This window comes from Haliotis asinina, chromosome 4 (genome assembly GCF_037392515.1).
Source record: "Haliotis asinina isolate JCU_RB_2024 chromosome 4, JCU_Hal_asi_v2, whole genome shotgun sequence".
Taxonomy (NCBI): Eukaryota; Metazoa; Mollusca; class Gastropoda; order Lepetellida; family Haliotidae; genus Haliotis; species Haliotis asinina.
This window is the reverse complement of record NC_090283.1, coordinates 30,468,962-30,483,409: the sequence shown is the minus strand read 5'-3', so window position 1 is coordinate 30,483,409 and position 14,448 is coordinate 30,468,962.

Genomic DNA, 14,448 nt, shown 5'->3' with positions numbered 1-14,448 from the left:
CATATCTGAAATGAGTAGAGAAAACAATCCTTCATATTGGAAAGTATTAAGAAGGTTAATTAAAGAATCAGGATCTATCAGCCTTATTCCGCCATTACGATCTAATGATACTGACGAGAGTCCAGATATATTTTCAGACTTTGATAAAGCGGAAGCACTAAACTCATACTTTGCATCTATTTGCAAATTCGATGAAAAAGACAAACCACTTCCCTTACTTGAATTGCGTACAACTAGTAGACTGGGTTATATTGTAGTACATGAACGTGAAATTGCTGATATTATTAAATGCTTACGTGTTAACAAAGCGAGCGGACCTGATCGTATAAGTCATAAACTATTGAAATGTATTGCAGACTCTATTAGTAAACCATTGTGCCTTTTATTTAATAAATCGTTATGTTCTGGTACCTATCCTAGTAGATGGAAGGAAGCCCATGTCATGCCGCTTTATAAAATGGGAGATAAATCTAGTTGTAGTAATTACAGACCCATTTCATTAATCAGTTGTTCAGGAAAAATCTTAGAAACAATTGTCATGAAGCATATGTCTAATTATTTTCTGGACAACAGATTGTTATGTAAATATCAATCAGGCTTCCAAGTAGGCCATTCTACGACTCATCAGTTAATAGAACTATACAACAATATTTGCTCAGCTCTAGATAGACGCGAAGACTATTGCATGTTTTTTGTGATGTTTCAAAGGCCTTTGACAGAGTATGGCACAGAGGATTACTGCATAAATTAATTAGCTACGGCATATGTGAAGAATTACTTAAGTGGATTCAGTGTTAAATCAGTGGTAGAACTCAAAAGGTGTTTTTAAATGGTTCATTATCAAACCCCGAATCACTTGCAGCGGGGGTACCCCAAGGATCAGTCCTCGGCCCCTTTCTGTTTATAGTATACGTTAATAATATTGCCGATGAACTAGACTGTGCTGCACGCTTGTTCGCCGATGATGCATCAATGGGATTTTCATCTATCAATCACAGGCTTATGCAAGATACACTCAATAGGAATCTAGAAATTGTATCGTGTTGGGCAAAACGTTGGCTTGTGACATACAATCCCAACAAAACAGAAGCTTTACTTTTCAGTCTTAAGAATAACAAAGCAGTTCTGAATTTAGAATGTCAAAATCAATGTGTTCGATTCGAAAACTCTCACAAACATCTCAGAGTAATACTTTCTTCTGATTGTAAATGGAATGCTCATATTGAAAATATTGTGAGGAAAACGTCCTTCATGGTTTCATCAATGAGAAAATGAGAAAGTTCACGTTAAACAGAGACACTCTAAATAAAATTGATGTTGTATTTATAAGACCACATCTTGAATATGCTTATGAATTGTGGGATGGTTGTTCGGTAGATTTAACTGATAAAATTGAAAAAGTTCAGTTTGAGGCCGCGAGGATAGTCACTGGTTTACCAAAGTATGCCACTAGAGAATATCTGTTACGTGAAAGAGGCTGGCAATTGTTATAAGAGAGAAGAACATTTCGAAAACTGTCTTTATTCTATAACATCTACAACAAGAATGCTCCAGCCTACCTTTATGATCTTTTGCCTCAAACTGTTGAATCTAAGACAAATTATAATCTTAGAAACATTCGTGATCTTTCCCTGTCTTATTCCCGCACAAGTCTCTACAGTCAATCGTTTTTTCCATCATCTTCACAAATTTGGAATAATCTCCCCTTACATGTTAGAGAATCAGACTCACTTAAAAGTTTTAAATCGCATAGAAGCTCACATATGTCAAAAGCACCAGGATATTTCTCATTTGGTAACAGGAAACTCAACGTAATTCAGACCCAGCTAAGATACTCAAAAAGTAGATTAAATGATGATCTTTGCAGAAATGGTCTTACAGAGAGCTCTGAATGTAAGTGTAAATTTACCTGTGAAAACCCTCACCATTATTTTATGAAATGTACTTTATATTCTAATATCAGACAACAACTGTTTCAAAACATCAACAGAATTTGTAGCAATAGAGTAGCAGCAAACCTACAGTTATTATTAAATGGCAGTGCAGATCCTCCGTACTGTGATAATATCCAGATTTTTAAAGAAGTTCAAAAATATGTATTAAAATCTAAAAGGTTCAGTAATTGGATATAATGTTACTCGTGTAAGGAAATCACGTATTCCCTATAATCATTTGTTTTATATGGCTTATTCTCCTTTTGTATATATCTTTCTATTCCAGTACATAGTTTGTTTCACTTCATGCATGTAAGCATTGTATATAGGAGAGGGTTTCACTAAGTTGGGATAACTTGTACCCAATCCATTCTCTGGAATAAATATGTTTAAAAGAAAGAAAAAGAAAATATCTAGAATACAATTTAACTTTTTCCAACAAAGCCTTTCTGATCTTTGATACTGAATGAATACCATGCGATAACTCAATAACTCAGCTAGAGGCTCAGAATCAACCTGTGTAGACGGTTGATCGTGTATTTCTGTCACGATCTCAACCCTTTTGACCTGTCTTGCTTCCTCAAGTTCTTCCGTCAAATACTCAAGGCGCCTTTTGCAGTAAAGACGTTTTTCTCTAGCTAAGTGACGGTTGTTTTCCATTCTCTTCCAAATGGTTAGGGCGTCAACTATGGCATCCCATTTCTGACATTTTCTCTGATAAATCTTTATTTATTTCATCATTTGTTTTCTCCACAACTCGGAAGCTGAATGGCCTGAGGGATCCAAACCTGTCAAGCATGTTGGGAACGCGGTAGACCATGCGGTGTATGTAGGGAGTAATGTTCCTTTTCTGATATCCGTCAGATTGAGGAGCCAAGGAGAATCGGTCTTGCTGTATAGATCGAATATGTATTCGGAACGCAATGCAAACATTATGTCCTCATGAAACCAACATGCTTTCACGTTCGACGTTCTCTGGTCAATCGAACTGCGTGTTTGAGTAGTTTGACATACATAACATAATTGATAACCCTTATTTAGTTATCAGTTTGAAGGAGCTGGTTACGTGATAAAATGCAAGTCTCATGCACAACCAATTTAAATCGTTGACACACTATAATGCGTTGTCCTAACAAATACCCCTCCACACACAAAAAATGAAAGCTTATCATCTGGCGTCCTGTAGTAACACCACTGTGACCACTTCAGGCAAACAGACACACCACGATAGACAGACAGTGACACTGTGGGACAAGGCATTGTGTAAGTATTGATGTCTTCATTACTATTACCTGATTTAGCATTGGTGTTCGAAATAACTACCTGTCCGCTAGCAAAATGCCGGTTGACCTTTGCTTGGGCCTGTTGAAAGTTACTGACGCAGGCCAGCGTCGATAGTGTTGTAGGTGTTGATTATGTTTCTAAATCCTGACTTCCTAATTTTAGTGACAACATCGTTTTCAAAACCATAAACAAATAGTCAAATGCGTGTTATTACAAATAATTATCTAGATCGTCAGCAGTAATGTCATTGGTCAGTTCTGAAGTGCCAAAGTGTAATCCCTGTGATTCACCACTTGTTAAAAGCAAAACCCCGGCGGCTGAATGGGAAATACTAAACTATGTCCCGTGTAATACCATATTTATGAAATGAATGAATGGTTTGGTATCGAACGCCACCATTTTGTCAGAAATCGGTCATCGAGTCTGTGAATGGCATTTAGAAGTGATACACATAAAGACACGAGTTGTTTATATGGATGACAACTTCTTTATTGTGAAGTGTCGCGATGTTTCGAAGTATATTCTTACTTATTCATCAGGTGAATGAAACAATGGAGTACAAGGAGCTATTTATGTACATGTAGGAACAACAACAGTATGACAAACGAAGTCCGTAGTTAATTAGTTAATTAGTGGGTGGACAGGAGTGAAAGCCAGAGGGTTGTCAACCCAGGCATGATTGGTAACACAAACAATAGGAAGCCAGATGGGGTGGGGTATAATGGACAAGGGAAGCCAGATGGGGTGGGGTATAATGGACAAGGGAAGCCAGATGGGGTGGGGTATAATGGACAAGGGAAGCCAGATAGGGTGGGGTATAATGGACAAGGGAAGCCAGATGGGGTGGGGTATAATGGACAAGGGAAGCCAGATGGGGTGGGGTATAATGGACAAGGGAAGCCAGATGGGGTGGGGTATAATGGACAAGGGAAGCCAGGGGAGTATTAATCCAGGCTCGGTCATCCGTTGTGATGTCATACGTCAACATTGTTGTACAAATTAGGCCATTTTTTTAGGCGAAGGTTGGATGAACAAGAGTAATCGCAATATTGCTTCTGATTACACTTTCAGTACTATGACGTATGTATATTTTGCGTTTGGCCAGATATTTTTCATGAAACCAATTTCAGTATCTACTTCTGACCTTGTTCAATATCACACCATACGTGGACATAACGTATTCGTTTTTATTCTTTGAAAGGTTTTGATTGAATGAATAAAAATTACGGAAAACGTTGACACATTTAGATTACAGCGGACCATATTTAAACCTTTCCAGATCAAACGTAGTTATTACGGCAACATGTACTTTAGTTCCTCTGATGTACAATATTCAATACACTGGGACTAATATTGCAGTTTTATATGAGTGAGTGTGTGTGTGAGTTGATATTTAACGTTACCCGTGAAGGTCCTGGGGTAGAATAGGCCTTCAGCAACCCATGCTTGCCATAAAAGGTGACTATGCTTGTCGTAAGAGGCGACTAACGTGATCGGGTGGTCAGACTTGCTGACTTGGTTGACACATGTCATCGGTTCCCCATTTCGCAGATCGATGCTCATGTTGTTGATCACTGGATTGTCTGGTCCAGACTCGATTATTTACAGACCGTCGCCATATAGCTGGAATATTGCTGAGTGCGACGTAAAACTAAACTCACTCGATCACTCACTGATATTTAACGTCACATCGGCAATATTTCAGCCATATGGTGGCGGGAACATAAAACTGAAATGGAATATATGTGTAATATAAAAACCTGTCGACAGTGACAGGACAGTAAAACTCTAGAATATCACAGACATGTATATAAAACCAACATGAAAAACTAAAACATTGTAATTAAAGAAGACGATACATTATAAAACACGGGCTATAGATCGCCAACAACCGAAGGTAGATTACCATACTAGGGACCATGGGGGTGCCTTTGTTACCTGCATGGACCCTAGCTGGATTTACACCATCCCTTCAGCTGCTAGCGAGTGTGCGAAATGCTAGCCAGATTTAAAATGACAAGAATACTACGATTAAAAAACTGGTAGACATAAATTTACATCGAATGTTTTGGGACTTACGTACCCTCTCAGGAGGACAATAATTTTATAGTACTTCAACCTCCCTTTGAGGGTACAGCCACTAACAATCTCAGTTACTAATCTAAATTACCAGTAATAAAATATCTATTCACAATTCATTCAACAAATCCAATTCTTTTAAAAATGCAATAATTAAATAATTTTTTAAATTAGTAAAAAGGTCCTTCATACTACGTGATTTAAAATAGGTATCCCTTGTGATCCTCACCTTTCAATAGGTATTTATGCTTATATCTGGTGTGACAAATACGGCATCGTCTCATAATGACCTCTTCAAATCTGGACTGACAACCCAAGTAGGAATAACCAATATAGGGTTTTATGTCATGTAATTTATTGATGCCTACCTGGGTGTCCCACTTCTTCTGCATCAGATCACGGATATAAGATCTAATGTTAGCTTTATAATCAGTGTATGGAATAAGAAGTGGTGTCACAGATTTGTTGAGTGCTGCCTTGGCAGCAAGATCGGCCATTGCATTACCGGAAATGCCTACGTGGTTGGGTAACCAACAGAAGACGATGTCGTACTGGCCAGTAGGAAGATTATTATACAATTCAATAATTTCAAGTAAGAGTGTATGTTTACAAGAAATATTTTTAATAGCCTGAAGGCAAGAAAGAGAGTCTGAATAGATTATATATGTTATATTTATATATACTGTTTATGTTTAGAGTGTCTTTGAACATATTTAAGCGCCGTTAGTATGGCGTTAGCTTCAGCTGTAGAAATAGAACTGTTCTCTGGTAATCTAGAAAATATTGTTCTGGATCCAATGACACTGGCACAGGCCACTGCGCCACCGTCCTTAGACCCATCTGTAAATAAGGATTTGTAATTGCTATATTTATGTTTTAGTCGATTATATTCTTGCTTATATTGTAATTCATTAGTTTCTGATTTTTTAAATGTGATCAATGTAAGGTCCACTTGGGGACTGACCAACTGCCAAGGAGGAGAAGAAAGAAGACGGGAGGGAGCTATGCTTTCCAGCTCAGTGGCAGCCCAGGAAAGAATGTTTTTAATTCTATGTCCTAGAGGCGGGACAAGAGAAGATTTTTGGTTGTATAAATCTTCATAAAGGGGATTGAAAACACAGTTATAGACATGGTTATATTTATTAGAGTATGATTTAGAAATGTACTGTAAAGCTAACTTTATAAGGCGCTGCTCAAGAGATGGTTCATCAGCCTCAACATAGAGACTGTCAATAGGTGAAGTTCTAAAATACTCAAGACGAAGTCTTAGACCTTGATGATGGACAGAATCTAACAGTTTTAACCTGCTTTTGCAAGCTCCACCATAGACGATGGAGCCATAAGCAAGTTTAGAACGTACGAGTGATCGATATAGACGGAGAAGGGTAACTTGATCCCCTCCCCATTTAGAATTTGAATTTAGAACCACTTTCAACAAGTCAAGTGCTTTCAGGCATTTAGTTTTAAGGGATTTACTATGCGGTAAAAACGTTAAGTGTGAGTGAAAGATTAGACCCAAGAACTTAGCTTCCTTCACAACTTTAATTGGCGTGCCATCTAGAGACAGTTTAGGGTCTTTATGTGGTTTATATTTACGACAAAAATGTATGCAGTAATTTAAAACCGGTTTCAAGACACCAGTTATTAATCTTGTTTAACCACATCTGCAGTTGCCTTTCAGTGGTATCCATATTTTACCACGACAAGAAATATTAAAATCATCCACAAATAACGATTCATCATTTGAATCAATTAAAACGTTTAATAAACTGTTTATCTTTATACTAAAAAGTGTGAAAGACAAAATACTGCCTTGTGGAACACCCTGATCCTGAGTGTAATGATCAGACAGGGTAGAACCAACTCGGACTTGAAACTGTCTGCCATTTAAAAAGTTGTCTATTTATTGAGGCAAAGGACCTCACAAGCCGAAGCCATGTAAGTCTCTTAAAATACCATATTTTGAGGTTGTGTCGTATGCTTTTTCTAGATAAAAAAAGATAGACAGAACATGTTTTTTATTAATCAGCGCGTGTTTCACAAAAGATTCCGAACACACTAAGTGATCGGCAGTACTTCTGTTTTTACGGAAACCAGATTGTATATCTGTTATAAGGTTATTTGTTTCCAGGTACCAAACAAGTCGATTATTTATCATGTGTTCCATGGTCATGCAAACACAGCTAGTTAGTGAAATCGGTCGATAACTGGATGGATCCGTATGATCACGTCAAGGTTTGGGTGTTGTTACTACTATAGCATCACGCCATGATGACGGAACTGCAGAGGAATTTGGTATGCACTCATCAGCAATGGAATTCAATTCATCAGAAAAGCATTTAATAGCATCAGGAACGTCAATAAAACGTCCAGGTTTAAGTTTTCCGGCACACAGTGTTTCATATAAAGTGCAGTTAGCCTTTTTAAAATTCCACCTTGATGATGGAGGAACATCAGATGGAGTTACACATTTTAGTATGGTAGGAAAATGGTCACTTCCACAGAGGTCATCGTGAACTGACCATTCGAGTTCATTTAGAAGCTCTGACTTTGTGAGTGACATGTCGAGAGCAGAATAAGTCCCTGTACCGGGGTGTAAATATGTGTTGGAACCATCATTATAAATACATAAATCATTGTCAGAACAAAAGTCCTCCAACAATTTACCTTTAGCGTTTGTAGTTACACTACCCCAGAGTGGGTTGTGCCCATTTAAATCTCCCATTATAATGCAGGGCTGCAGGAGTTGGTCATATAGAGGTTGAAGATCAGTTTTGGCAAACGTTGAAGATGGAGAGATATAGAGAGAACATAGTGTAAACGCTACATGTAAAGTAATTCTCACTGCAACAGCCTGCATATTAGTTATAAGTGAAACAGAGACGTTTCGTCTGACTAGAATGGATGATCCGCCCTATCACCAGGAGGGGAAAAACAATGAAAAATGACGAAGGTCAAATGTATCTGTTTGTTTTAAATATGTCGCTGAAGGTGCAAAGTCTTGGACTAATAGCTGTAATTCATGTAAATTAGTCCTCAGTCCTCTGCAAATCCACTGTACAATATTATTGGAATAAACTATCTTTTGGGGGAATTTATTGGGGATCTACTCTTTTGGAGGGCGACAAGCCATGTGCCCTAGAATGGACGTTTTCAGAAACGTCTATGTTTTCAAGAGACCCATTTTTATTGTACAATTGAATTTTATTGTATGACCCTTTAGGAGCTCTGCCTCTTTGTTGTTTTGAAGCATCAAGCTTAGGCATAGGGTTACTTTTAACACTTTGCTGACTATCAGCTGTCGATTGAGATTTGAGTGGGACTGAGATGATGATGATTTGTGATCAGAGGAAGACTTTGATGTACTGGGAAGTGATTCCTCAGTCTGAGATGACATAACAGAGTAAAAAAGCTGTGGAGAATCGCAATTCACCCACGTCAAGGTAGTTTGGCAGCCTGTGGATGATTTTGTTAGTTTAGAACTAGACTCCAACGATGTTTCTGCTACTGTAGCATAAATTTCTGGAAGATCAGATCTCTTTGCCAGTTTTTTTTTTGCCCCAGAAAAAGAGATATTTTGAGTAATTTTGATTTTGTTTATCTCCATTTGTTCTTTCCAAATAGGACATTGTTTAGAAAATTAAGAATGGTCGCCTGAGCAGTTGGTGCATTTTTTAAAATCACTGGTACAATCGTCTGTTGTGTGTTTACTCACCACAGTGAGCACACACAACAGACAATGTGCAAGTAGTTACATCGTGTCCACATTTCTGGCATTTAAAACACACACACTGGGGATGTAGGTGTCAACTTGAATGTTACAGTAGCCTGCCTTCACTGATTTGTTTGCATTTGGAGTTGAAAAAGTAAACAGATACGTATTTGTTTTGATGGTTTCGTTCTTTCTCCGAGTTGAAAAGCGCTTGACATAAAGCACACCTCGATCCTTCATTTCTGATACTATATCAAGGTCCGACATGTCGTCAAATAATCGATCACGATCTCTCACGATACCTGTACTTGTATTCAAGGTTTTGTGAGTAGAGACAGTGCGGAATGCCCACGAACGTTCATCAGATTGGTTGCTTGCTGCTTTTTCCCGCATTCAGCTAGTAGGGCACCCGAACGTAAGCGTCTTATGTTCTTCACATCCCCAGCAATACCTTGAATACCCTTGGATACAGCAAAGGGGTTCAACTTTAGCGGTGTCTTGTCAGGAGTCTCAATCACAAGGAAACGCGGCCAATACTCAATCGATGCATACGGACTATGGTCAGTATCAACAGGGTCAGTATCAAGTGGACGTTTTGGGTTGTTGTTGTTGTTGGGATTTCATAAGCCATGGTTAGTGTAATATGGTTCATCATCCGGGTTCCCCACCCACCACGGAGTATCACAAGGACAATGCAAAAGCAAGCGGGCCTCCAGCTTGCAGCATCAAGGATACCCGGATGATATACTCCTGCAGAAGAATTATAACTAATTAATCTACCAGATTGGCCCATGAGCCTCCGCCTTCTGGATATAAGACTCTAGGCAAAGTTCAGAAGTTCAAAAATGCATTTTAAAATCAGGAAAGCTCAATCAATAAATAGGCCAAGACCGAAATTGAAAGTCCAAATAAACATTGTGCAATGACAATGACTGTTCTTCTATTTTGAAATACCTTGGGAATAGCAAGACACTCAAGTGCCTGTTTGGTCTCGCTGTGTGCGTTGCTATGCAACAAAGTACCTCTTAAACGATGTACCAATGGATTGAGGACCGCGACGTACGACGTGGATACGAAGTGTTTGCGAAACGGTCGCAAAAGAGGTCGGAAGAGGGTCGTAAATAAGGTCGTATGGGCTAGGACCTCCTAAATTTAGGAGGCTTTTGTGAAACGCAGCCCTAATACCTTTTTGGTGTTTTGGAATTAGAATATAGATGCAGCAACTGTTGTCGACTCCGCCAGATCTTTTATCCTCTCAGTCCTCTAAACAATCGCAATTGCAAACAACTGAAAAACAAGTGGTGAAAACGAAAAACAAACCAAGAACGGAATTGTCCCCAAAGTCCCAAAGTGGAAGAACATCTAAAGGATATTATAACAAGATCCAGTTGTTTTACAAATATGGTTCACCTGAAGAAATGGATGTCTCTGACAATTGTAGTCAGAGGACAAATAGGAAAGGTCGGGGTCAATCCTCCTAAAACGTAATGGCATCACACATACTGCAATTCAACTGTAGAGGATTGCGCAACAATTTTCATGATTTACAGCTTTTAGTCCATAATGTCAGACCATCAACTCTATGTTTACCACAGATAAATTCTATTTAAAACATTGTGATTCCTACCACCATTTTTCTCCAGCTGGTGATAAGCCCACTGGAGGCACTTCAATTTTGGTGAGACTGGGCACGCTGCAGGGCCCTATTTCACTCAATACCCCTCTTCAGGCTGTTGCTGTCCGCGTGACATTACATGTTGTACGTACTCCGTGTTCACTCTATATCCCACCATCATCCTCTATACAACAGAATGATCTTCAAATGCTTTATGACCAGTTGCCAAAACCATGCGTTATAATGGGCGACTTGAATGGTCACAACCCACTGTGGGGTAGTAACACCACCATACAAAAGGGAGGATACTCGAGGAGTTTTTCTCGAATAACGAGTTATGTATTTTTAATGATAGTTCACAACCATATCTTCACCCTGGAACTGGTTCCTACTCATCACTGGATCTGTTTCTGATTCCAATTGATATAACGAATTTGAATGGTCAGTCCGTGATTACCTATGTGGGAGTGGTCACTTTCCGACTATTCTTTCATCCATAAAACCCAGTGATGCCCCACCGTCACTTTAGAAAGGCCGATTGGTCTTTATTTGAGACCATGTGCCATAACAGATTAAAACCTGCATTATTTCTGAATGTTACTGATCCTATTCAAGTATTTTCTGACGAATTGAATATGCTTGCTGAAGACTGCATTCCACAATCCTCTACAGTTCCACATATTCACAAACCCTGGTTTAACACTGATTGAAAACAAGATAGAAAAGCCAGAAAGAAAGCAGAAAAATGTTTCCGTCGTCATCCAACTGTCGATAACTTAAATCACTTTAAAATTGTACATGCCAAGGCTCGTTGCACATTTAAATGACCACTAAACTCAATTTATTGGCACTCTTTTTATCACTGCATATGAAAGACTTTTGGTTAGTCATAAACGCAACACCATTTAAAAAAAAAACAAAAAAAAAACAAAACAAAAACAAAACAAAAGCAAAAAAAACCAGCTTGTGGTCAATTAATACGAAGCGCTTCAAAGTTGCTTAAAACCGTCTGCTTCTCTCTCTTCCGCAAACGAAACCGAAGACAGGTTACGTAACTCTGTCCCCAGAGCCCTACTGTGACATCATAGAAGGAACGATTTCCAATTAAATGTATAGAAAATGTGTAGGAAGCTCGTCATTTTGCCGATTTCTAGACGTCACCAAAGATATGCCGAATTGTTGTGTTGCCGTCAGTTGCTCCTTGGGGTCGGGTGATGGTGTCACTATGCACAGATTTTCACCAGACCCCGTACTTTGTGCTTAACTTGGTTGTTAGTGTGTGCGAAGCGAGCGTGTGGAAGCGTGTGGTATATACTAAATCGGATGGTTCGCCCCCTACCACGCTTCCAGGATAGAAAATGAAGTTCAAGTTTCATCGAGTTTATAAAATCAAGACTGCTTACTACACATTACTGACCAAAAGGATTCTGCATGAATATAACGTTTTCTTCCTCGGAAAAGCGGTTGTGGTTTGAAGTGACAATTATTATCGTAATTATATTGACCCCTTTTATTGGCCGATTCCAAGAGTGAAATTGTTATGTTAAAAGCAATGTCATGCAAAATCCAAATGTCCATCAATAAAATACATATTTTACTACCAGTAGAAAGTAATATTTTTTCAAGTCCGTGAAAACAAACTTAAATAGCATTCATCCCAAGACAGGGCGCCGCCATTTTTGAAAATCGTGAAGTCAAATCCATTTGAATTAATGAGGTTATGAATGGGTTGTTCTCATCAAGTTAGAAAATCAAAACTACATAAATATGTATTTGAATCATTACCAAAAGGTGTTTCCATGACACAACCTGTAACATAACCTAAGCGAGGTCGGGGTCGAAGTGCAAATACTGCGCGATAAATTTCTTCACTTGCTAAATTTACTTGGTTTGTAACGTTCACTCACCAGTATGTAGACACTTGTCAATATACGTCTTTATACTTGGTCTCATAATCCTGATTACTTTATAATCATACTTGTATGCATTTTGAAACTTAATAAAAAGAAGAGCGATCTGCGAATGTAAAACAATGATTCTGTTGAAAGCTACGACAACGTATTCAAAACAAAAATGCAAATATTAAAATTAAAGTTATAGGAGCAATATCAGGCTATTACCTTCTTCGAGGAATGTATCCATCAATATCCACAAAAACAAGTGATATATAATTCATCTGCAGATTTCCCATGTGATGTGTCTTTCAACTGTTTAATATTCGAAAACGTGATGTATCGTTTCAGGTTTCTCACATTGCTGTATAGTTTCACTGTTTACCCAAGATAGCACACCGGGCAACTAATTGCATAATGTGCGTCATTCCTTTTAAAAAGTTATTTAGTTAGCCACTAATGAGCCATCAATCAATGTATTGGCGGTTAATCCTTTGAAAGAAGGGTGTTGTTTTACATAGACACAGACACGACAGTGTGTATTCAGTATAGATTCGTAAATGTACATACATAAACCTTTTGACAAATCCCCATTTAAATCCGCATAAAACTAATTAATCAATCAGCGTGTTATCGCTTAATCCTTTGATCGATCCAGACAAAAGAAATGCCAAATGGGGGCCTTTGTCGGGTAATCTAAGTGGCGTTCCCACTAATTATACCTGTTATATATTCATTAACTGACCATCAAGAGAATGATGACAAATAACGTGTAGGTTTATACCACCTAACACGGATTACAACCTAGCGACACTAAGTGATTTTGACAGAATCGTCTATGAAAACTAGGGTTGTAACTCGAAAACTAGGCAAAGCAGGAGACAAAACTAAGTGATGGAAGATTGTGAGAAAATATAGCTTTCATTTTTCTTAACAGCTTTCGCGATTTCAGTTTTGTACAAACCTGTAAACGAAATAGTTTAACCACTGAAATGTAGATGAATACTGCACAGACCCCCATTTCTATACCCACTATTACGTCACGGAGACGCGCCGCTCTGATTGGTTGAAATTTCGTTTGCGGTTGAGAATTGTGCACTGTTGACAAAAAGGTCGATTTCAGGTAGTTAAAGATCGAAATGCGCAGTTTTAATGGCGGAGTTTCATTTATAACGATGTCAGCAAGTGATTTTGCATTTGTACCCTATTAGAGTATATGTGATCTTTAAACAAAATAAACGGCATTCATCATCTTAATGAGGGTGACACGTTTCTAACAGACGAATCATATATTGCTAACAAAATTGGTCAAACGATTGCCAAACATTCCTCTTCATCTAATTATTTTCCAGCCTTTCATAAATTTAAGGATCAGCAAGAAAAAAAGGAAAATCAATTTTAATCCAGATAGTGGGGAGGATTATAATGAGATCTTTTCCATTCATGAGCTCCATATTGTTCTTTAGCATGCCCATGACACTGCTTCTGGGCCTGATAATACTCACTACCAGCTCTGAAAACATTTTACCTGAACCATGTTTAGAAACGTTATTGAATATCTTTGACACTGTGTGGACACCTGGAACTTTTCCTTCATCATGTCGTTCCTATTCCTAAACCTGGTCGGGACCATTCAGATGCATCTAATTGCAGACCAATATCACTTACTAGTTGTGTTTGTAAAACAATGAAACGCATGCTTAATAACCGTTTAGTTTGGTATCTGGAAGCCAACAATCTCATCACTGACATACATTGTGGTTTCCGAAAAAATAGAAGTACCATGGATCATTTAGTACGCTTAGAATCATTCATTAAACATTCCCTGTTAAATAAACAACATGCTGTGTCGATTTTTTCGATCTTGAAAAGGCAAATGATACTACATAGAAATATGGATTTCTAAAAGATTTCAATGACTTTAGTTTGAGG